The sequence below is a fragment of the Podarcis gaigeae genome, assembly GCF_964106915.1.
Source record: "Podarcis gaigeae genome assembly, chromosome: 12".
Lineage (NCBI taxonomy): Eukaryota > Metazoa > Chordata > Lepidosauria > Squamata > Lacertidae > Podarcis > Podarcis gaigeae.
The window spans coordinates 18,931,824-18,941,311 of record NC_139688.1 but is presented as its reverse complement, the minus strand read 5'-3'; the positions used below and the strand labels follow the sequence as shown (position 1 = coordinate 18,941,311).

The 9,488-nt window shown below is 43.6% G+C and overlaps 1 long non-coding RNA gene across 2 annotated transcripts; it reads left to right on the top strand.

Annotated features, from left to right (window-relative positions):
* The first annotated feature begins 215 nt into the window (after positions 1-215).
* Positions 216-9,196, top strand: LOC310828555. Of its 2 annotated transcripts, none has more exons than XR_014557021.1 (2): positions 216-301; positions 8,546-9,196. It is a non-coding gene; the product is annotated as an uncharacterized lncRNA (long non-coding RNA). The 2 variants fall into 2 exon arrangements; XR_014557022.1 differs by lacking the exon at positions 216-301 and adding an exon at positions 759-873.
* Positions 9,197-9,488: the final 292 nt, after the last annotated feature.

The following is a 9,488-nucleotide window of genomic DNA, read 5'->3' as shown; positions in this document are numbered from 1 at the left end:
CCACCCATCTGTCTTCCCAGAAAAATATCTAACTTTTCTACTGAATTGATTTCAAAACATATTTCCCATGGAACTTGCTGTTCCTCAATAAACAAATGAATGTGCTGTGTTGATACAGATATTTACATGATTCACTGTACTTAAGCACAGTTAGCCATTAATTTATTAACTCACAAGAAAAACCACAGGGAAAATATCAGCTTGTCAAAAGGCTAGTCTCTTGATATAATGAATTTGGGAAGTGATGCATTGTACAAAGAAAATGCAGGTACCTTTGACCAGCTGGAGAAACACAAGACAGGTACGGATGACTCTAAGAGATTGGGGTGACCTGCATCCTCAAAGGTGGTGGGGAGACGGGAATATCAGCAAGCACAGCCTGTCATGTCATATTACTACAGAACCAAAAAAAGCATTGTAGCAGAAATTCCCTCTCCTTCCTATTAAAGGGAACAGACCTTCTGTTTGTGACTGTATCCAGCCAGCCTAGGTACAGTTCAGTGGTCTATGGGAGTGTGACTGCATAACTGCACATCCTGAGGTGCTAAGAAAACATGGAAAGTTGGGGAAGCCTGCTTAGATAAAGCACTGTGTGTGCTGTGAAGCTACTGTATCCTTCAGGTGCCTACAATACAACTTGGTCTATGCTAGATGCACAAGTCTTCCATATGAGGAGGTGCGGTGGGTTCTGGGGAAAACTGATTCTGAACACTGTGGACCAGTTTCAGGGTAGTCAATGCGGTGCTCACAATATTTTTAGACTACAACTCCCATCAGCCTCAGCCAGCGTGACCAATTGCCACGGGTGATGAGAGGCAAAGTTCAACAATATCTGGAAGCCACCAACTTTGGCTGTCCCTGACCTAGTATCAGGTAGGTAGCCGTGTTATTCTGACACAGTCGAAATAAATATTTTTTTAAAAAAAATGTCCAGTAGCATAGCACCTTAGAGACCTGACCTAGTGTGTACTTGTCTTTTCTGTTGTCATAAACACTGTAAGAGGGAAACACTTCTTAAGCACTTTGGGAGGGAGGAATTCAGTACAGCACACAATGTGCAATTCTTTTTCTTAGAAAAATGATTATTTTCACTATTGTTATCCCAGTACCCAGAGATATGAGATGAGGAAGATGGATTCCATCTGGATCCTGAACCACAATTTTGCTACTACTACTCTAGTATCTATTCTGCTCTTGTAGCAATTGTCCCTGACTCTGAACGCCTTCACCCCCGATTTCTGGAACTAATGTTGTGATCTTTCTTTGGCTCAAAGTTAAGGGTGGCCGGGGGGGGGGGGGCGTTAATTCCCAGGAATCCCAAGCAGGGTGATTTTGCTCACAAAATACTTACACTGATGGAAGGGCATTATGAGGTGCTTGTTTTTGATTCCCCTGAAATTCCCTATGCCCCTTGAAAATTTCCCCAAGCTTATTGGAGATCTTCCAGAATAGCATGAGAAGTCATGGAGGGGGCTGTGGAAGGAAAGAAAAAAGGTGAAGAAAAATAATCTCACTCCCTTTCATCAGCTGGAGCATCTGTTGCATGAAAGGCTTTGACTAGCATTGGATACAACCCCCAGGTTTTTTTTTTTTTATACAATTCAAAATGAGTTCTAGAGAGTTCACTAAAATATGTTACTTGTATTTAAAGGATTCTTGTGAAGTTTCCTATTAGATTTTACCCATTTTTCTTTGTTTATGAGTTTCCACCATAAGGCCCCAGGGCAGGTTACAGCAATACAGTATAGTATACAGATATAAGAAACAGGTAAAATAGTGACAATTATAAAAATAAGAAAAGCTGTTCTAATCAGAATACAACAGTACAATGGTAATTATAGAATGCATTTATCCACTCTGATTTTTTTTTTAAATTCCTTCCCTCAGCTGTTTTTGCTTTCCTCATGGTACATATTTATTTTCTGAAATGCATGATCTATTCACAAATATTCATGTGGGTTTCCATGTGGACAGCAGTCAGCACACTGGAACACACTTTCTTGATTTCCATCTAGAAAACATTTGAATATTTACATGCCTTAGCAAAAATAGATTTTCTTAAAATGTAAAAATGTGTCTAAATAATTTGCAGGGTCTACTTTTTTCCTAGCCTGCAAATTGCAGATTAACTTCAATTAATTTAAAACACAGTGGATGATAAGAGGGCCAGAAAGGGGTGCCTAACATTAGCAGTGTACACAGAGAAGCCAGCTATAAAGGCAACACAATCTTCCCTTGCTGTACTCTAAGCTCTGTCAGACATTACCAGCTCCAGACCTGAAATCAAGAACCGATCATATATATTGATCATGCCAACATATAGCTGTATTTACTTTGGATTCAAGCACCATCTGTTTTCCACACTTCTGTTTATTAGCTTGAAAAGTGCTTAGAGCTCTAGAATAATTTACAACTCCCTCCCTGAACTTAAAAAAAAAATAGTGTAGAAACCTCCTTCCATAAACACTTCCGAATATCAAGGTGATTGTGTTGTCCTCTTGCACCAAAAAGCGAAAGTTTCTTTTTGTGTCACTTCTTGGTTGGTGGCAGCAAGCTACAGATTCAAAGGGCAACAGTAATCAAAGAAACAGACCGATTTTCAGGCACACAGTCATTAGGTGACCATTTCACAGTCAGCACAAACAATAGCACAAGCATGCTCTGTGCTCCTTCCTTTTGATTTACATCCAATTTTGCCAAAGTCAGGGTTCCCCAGTAAAGTTAAGTAACAGTAGCAGAGCCACTGCCAACCAGTACTAGGGTTGCCATATGTCTGGAATTTCTCAGGCATACCCTGAATACTGTGGTCAGAAGCAGTGTCTGGATGTGTTATTTTTGCTAATTGCCCTTAAAAATATCTCTAAAATGTCTTTTTTTTGCTCAACAACTTTTCCGTCCGGTGGGCTATGTAGACCAATAGACTGACTGAAGTTGTATTTACACCATACAATTAAAGCTACAATCACAGCTTTCCCCATAGAATCCTGGGATCTATACAGTGGTACCACGGGTTACATACGCTTCAGGGTACAGACTCTGCTAACCCAGAAATAGTGCTTCAGGTTAAGAACTTTGCTTCAGGATGAGAACAGAAATCATGCTCTGGCGGCGCGGCGGCAGCAGGAGGCCCTATTAGCTAAAGTGGTGTTTCAGGTTAAGAACAGTTTCAGGTTAAGAACGGACCTCCGGAACGAATTAAGTACTTAACCCAAGGTACCACTGTAGTTTGTTAAGGCTGCTGAAAAGTGTTAGGAGGTGCTTATTCCTGTCACAGAGCTATCATTTCCAGAATTGTCTGGGAAGTCCAGTCCACTTCCTTGTGGGGCAGAGTTGCAGACAGACTGCGTGGCCTCTCACACGCAGCGGGGGCTGAGCTTAGCCCCTGCATCATTGGAGATCCCTTGGCTGCATCACAGACTCCGGCCAGCCAATCCAGGTGATTCAAGCTGCTGCACAGCTGAGAGATCTCCCTTGTTTGTCTGGCTTCTGCAGATCTCCCACCCTACCTCCCTCTTTTCATGTGTCCTCTTTCTTGGCCTTGCTATGGACCTCGGTTGGTCGCCGTTGAGGGGCCCCGTAGGCATTTTTCCACTTGGCAAATTGGCACTCGCCATTTGGTTTTCACCTACCTCATATAAATCATCACAAATTTTGTAAGGTTTGACAGTTAGGCATTGGTAAAGCCTTGTTTGGGGGAGGACAGGTGTGGCCATTCCGTTAAAGGGTATTCCGTTAAAGGAATTTGGGTGCCGTGGTTCCTGTCCGAAGCCTGGGTGGTGGCTAGGGCCATGGCACGACCTTGCCAGTGACCCTGGGGGAGCTCTAGTTGATGTTCATCAGCAGGGCTCCCCCTGTTGCTCCCTGCATGGTGGGCAGGAGTCACATATAGTCGGTTCAATTCCAAAGCCTAGACCAATACCACTCACATTCCGTAACCAATAAAGTTGTGGCCTAAATTTGCCAATTGAACCTAAAATACTGAGTCCCGGTATATTATTCAACATGGGGGGGGGGGAGGCCTCGGTGTCTTGACACACAAGAGGGATTGATTGTTCAACCATTCTGTGAAGCAGAGGTGCCAGCTTCTCCAGAGGATTGTGTGTGTGTGTGTGTGTGTGTGTGTGTGTGTGTTCAATGTTGCACGGTATCCTGATGTCTCATGCATGACGTCCTCTAAAAATTGAGGGTGCCCAGCCCCCTCACAAACAATATATATTCAGAGGGCTTAAGCTGCTTTGGCCTCCTAGGAGTTGGCACCCCTACTACGAACTGTAGCTCTGGGAGGGAAATAGGGGTCTCCTGACAACTCTCAGCACCAGGGCTGACCCACCCATGACAGCTGAGGCAGGTGGTTTAGGTAGCAAGAGCTCCAAAGGTGGTGGTGTTGTGGGTGCCCTGCTGCCTCTGCCACCGGCGACTTCCAGTGAGATCTTGCTGAAATCTCACGGGAGCTCCATGAGTTTTCACAAGAGCTTGCAAGATCTGGCCAGAACCCACCACTGCTGCTTTGCAGGCACCACCACGCCATCTGGGTAAGGGAAGCTTCGGCGACTGTGGGGCGGCACCTACCGTATTTTTCGCTCTATAAGACGCACCAGACCACAAGACGCACCTAGTTTTTGGAGGAGGAAAACAAGAAAAAAAAATTCTGAATCTCAGAAGCCAGAACAGCAAGAGGGATCGCTGCGCAGTGAAAGCAGCAATTCCTCTTGCTGTTCTGGCTTCTGGGATAGCTGCACAGCCTGCATTCACTCCATAAGACATACACACATTTCCCCTTACTATTTAGGAGGGAAACAGTGAGTCTTATAGAGCAAAAAATACGGTACTTGTTTCAGCTCAGGTGGAGAAACGTGACATACAGCCCTTGTCCAGCACCCTTAACAAACTACAGAATTCTTTGGAGGAAGCCAATGTGGTATCATCAGAATATGTAGCAACTTGCTGTGTCCCTTCCTAAAATGCTTTGCATAATCTGAGTGACTGTTGACATGGGGGCTTCAGCACATTCCAGGCAAAGTCTAAATCCGCTCTCGCCACCGTCTTTGGTGTCACCACAGTGCCACAAGACTGAGAGCAAACAAAGACTTTATGCGGATAAGGGTTAAAGAAGAAATCCTGACGTGACTTCCTTACATGAATAAAGCAAGGAAAGATTTAGCAGCCGTGTGCCAGTGGGGGATTTTAAAGCTGGATTGTTTGTAGCACATCCCATTTCGGTGCTTTGCTACTGTTTTGTCTAATGAATGGTTTTGCTTAAAAACCCCTCAATTATCTGGAGAGAGTTTATGCATTTCCAGTCCTAAGCAAAACCAGTGTTGATAAGGCCAGAGCAGTTCCTGGTGCATCAAACACGATAAATCAAAAATCTGAAACAAATCAACACAACCCGCACATCTGCTGGGGCATGCCATACGGAGCAAATAAAGGCACAAACTCAATTTGGAAAGAAGAACAAATTCCTTCGCAAACCACTTCTTATATTGTTTAACTATCTCATGCATCTTGTTTACACATGGTTATTTTGGGAGTAAAAAGCAGGGCCTTCATGTTTATTGCTCATGTGAATGACAGAACATTCGATTTGCGTCTCTGTCGTGGGAGAGCCTCTGAGACTGAATGACTGTGCTGGTAAGGAGAGAGGTAGAAGGTTGTTATAGCATTATAGAAAGATGTTTGCATGAAATACAGGAAACGACTTGATTGGCATTTCATGAAACCAAGCAGCCGCCATCCTGGAATGTAAACTTTAATTTGCTAATTGCATTCAAATCATTTTATACCTATTGTGTCAGATTTTCAAATGTTGCATTTGAAATGTAACTTAGGCCTGCTTGACTTACAACTTGACAAGCCAAGGATACCCCATCAGCCCCACGCTGGAAGCTTCCTCCACCCCCTAAGTCTCCAAGGACCTTGTAAAACCACGGTTTTTCTTCCCACCCCTCTTCTTTCATGGGGAAGGGGCAAAAAGACCACCCAAAACTGAGATGGGGCTGGGAAAGATTTCTGAGAATTGGGGGGCAATGGGCTTGGTTTAATTTACTTTGCAGTCAAGAAATCACCATGAAAGTGATGCTCCATAGCATTAATATGGTGATCTGGTGCATGAAGAGTAACCCAGCTGGCAAGAGTATACAAGGTTCTGGAGTTGAGGGAGCCTTGCTGGTTGTAATAAGTAGCCAACAAGGGTGTGTGGGGTTTTTTTTAAGTGTTAGTGAAAAAACAGGACCCTTCATGGGCCAACTGTCAGCTGGTAGTTTCCCCCACCCTGAGATTTTGTGTACAATTGTGTACAATTGAAGCAACACATATGGGCATTTTAGATGTTGATGGACTACAACTCCCATCATCCCTGGCCATTGGCCATGCTGGCAGGGGTTAAAGGGGGCTGGAGTCCAACAGCATCTTGAGGGCCATAGGTTCCCTGCCCCCTGGACTATACTGACTAGCAGTGGCTCTCCAGGAATTCATATGGGATCTCTCGCACCCCTGCCTGGATATGCTGGGGACTGAACCTGGGACCTTCTGCGTGCAAGACAGATGTTCTACCATTCAGCTACAGCCATTCCCGACTTGAAATGGGCTAGTCATGGTGACTTGTGTAAGTAACTAAGGGACCTGTATCATGCCATTTGCAGCTTTTGACATTTTAGCAACGGAAGTGGGGGTGCCATTTGGGATTGCTTTCTTATACACCCAATTGTATGTTTTCTGTCCTTTTCCTAAATAAACCTTCTTTAAGAATTCTACTGTCAGGGACTGGCCAGAACTGGAGGAAGCAGTTAGGCATTTAGCCATTGAGCTTGTGACATCTACTGAGTTTTGTTTTGGGAAGTCAGTAGCCTAAGACCTCAGAAAAATCTATTATTATCTACCAATATCTATGTATTTTTTCCTAAGCTCCTTGATATAATCATCTGTAGGCGTATATTATAAAGCAATACTTTTATTGAGTTTTCTCCAATTACACAAACAATGAAACTGGAGAACAGTTCCAGGGAAGCATATCACGTAATACACACCATTGTTAAACAAATGAAAGATAAAAGAAATACAATAAAAATATAGCTAAAGAAGAAGAGGCCAGGATATTATCATAAGTTTTGAATTTCCATGGGTCGATGTAGATTGTTACTATTGATGTATGAAATGAAGTTCCACCAAATTCTTAAAAGGCCTGTGGTGACTCTTTACCTTTGCATGACTCTCATATTATGCACAATCATCTCAGATGTAGCAATGCCCCATGTTTTTGTATCATAAGGAAAGCTTCAAATCTTCCAATTTTTTTTGCTAAATATAAAGTCTTGCAATGGTCAACAACAACAACAACAACAAACAAACAAAAGTTCCTTGTCTTTAAGACCCGCACTTATATTCTCAAATAAAGATAAAAATGGCAACTGTGGTCTTTTAAAATGTCAATAATTACCTTATATATCTTAGTCCAGACCTCTTTGACTAGTGGACACTTCCATCGCAGGTGCTAATAAATACCCTGCACTGTAAATTATGAAGTTGGAAAGCATACTTTTAGGGAAGCCCCATTCTTAAGTTATATATTATCCTGCCATTTTAAAGCTATCCCCAGAGTTGGTTTGAGGTCCACACCCTATCAATTTTTCAGGTATGCACCACTAAAAAGTGTGAAGGCTGTACAATGCAAGTGTACAAGTCAGAGAACTGGGACTGGATGCAGCTCTTTGTTGAGCAGATACTTGGGAACATAGGAAATGGCCTTATACTGAGTCAGAACATTTGCGTGTCGAGACCCCGCAGCCACCCCCTCGTTGGAAATAACTCACACAAGGACACAGATATTAGGTTTATGTTATTGGGCAAATTTTGGCCACAACTTTATCAAAATTACAGAATGTGAGCGGTATTGGCTTAGGCATTGATTGGACCTGACTATATCTGACTCCTGCCCATTGTGCAGGAAGTCCAGTAAGGGTAAGCCACCGCTAGGGGGAGCCCTGCCGATGCAAACCAACTCAAGCTCCCCCTGGTCCTCTGGCTCGCTCCTCAGTTTAAACGGCCCCGGCCATGCCCCCCCAGCCAGCGGATTGGCTGGCCGGGCTCTGACGTGGCCAGGATCCCCCAGGCAACAGGGGACAAAGTCCCCTGGCCCCGGTGGGGAGTGGGTGGCCACGTGGTCCACCGCAACTCCTCCCCACTGGGAAGTGGAGCGGATTAGTCCTTCTGTCTCAGTGGCAATGGCTTCCCAGAGTTTCAGACAGGAGTCCTAACCTGGGGAATGAACCTGCAACTTTCTACATGCAAAACAATTGCTCTTCCCCCAAGCAATTTTTATCCATAATCACATTATACAGTGACCCTAAGGATGGAGAAGATGTTGGTCCCATGGCAGCCCTTCGTTCGTGGCTGAGAGAAGAATAAGGAAGTAAATAGAAATAGATTCTACCACATCTTTTATCAGAAACCTTATTACCCGACACCCTATTCCACCATTCACTATATTTCTCTCATATTGATTGCCGTTATCCTCTGACTGCTGCTGAAAGCCATTTCTCTCTCTTAGGTTTGTAAACTATTGCGCCACATCAGGACCCGTCTTTAGCCAGCTGTCAGAAGATGGCTCCCCAGCAACTACCGGGGCTTTGCATACGATAGAAGCAACACATATGCGCAGCTTCCAGCAGCTCAGCAACTAAGGATTGCAGATTTGTGAATTTGCAACTGTTTGCTCTGCACAGCCACCAGCTGCACACTTAACAGCTTATCTCCTTGTCAGCAAAGCAAAAGAAAAACGAACAGAGTAGAGAAATGACTCACACCATTCCTACGAGGATTTGTTTGTTTTGAAGCCACTGCATTGTCTGGTAGCAGAGGTTTACTTGAAGCTAGAAGAAGCCACCATTGAATTTGCTCGAGGCCTTTCCAGAGGGCCAGTTCATAAGTATCATGTGAACATTTGTTGCTCATTTGTTGCAATGGAGCTCTTTGTTTTTTTCAAAGGAATCAGTTCTGTTTCAGGTCACACTGCACCTTTCAAGCACTACAACTACAGTACATACCCTCCAACATTTCTCCGATGAAAATACGGACAGCCTATTTCATCATTATCATCATCATCATTTTATTATTAATACCCCACCTCAGCCATTCTGTGCAGCTTCCAACATATATAGAAACATAATAAAACATAAAGCATTAAAAAACCTTCCCTATACAGAGTTGCCTTCAGATGTCTTCTAAAAGTTGTATAGAGTTACTTACTGAATCTCCTTGGCTCAGGGGTCACAGAATTCCATATCCTCCAACACTTCTCCTATGAAAATAGGAACATCCTAAGGAAAAGAGGGACATTCTGGGATCACATCAGAAACTGGGACGACTTCAGGAAATCTGAAAATAGGGGAAACTTGGAGGGCCTGCAACTAGCAAGTGTTGTCTGCAAGGAAACTTTGATTAATTCTGTAGCTAGCAAGGCCATCAACTGATCATATTAACTGGAGACGCCA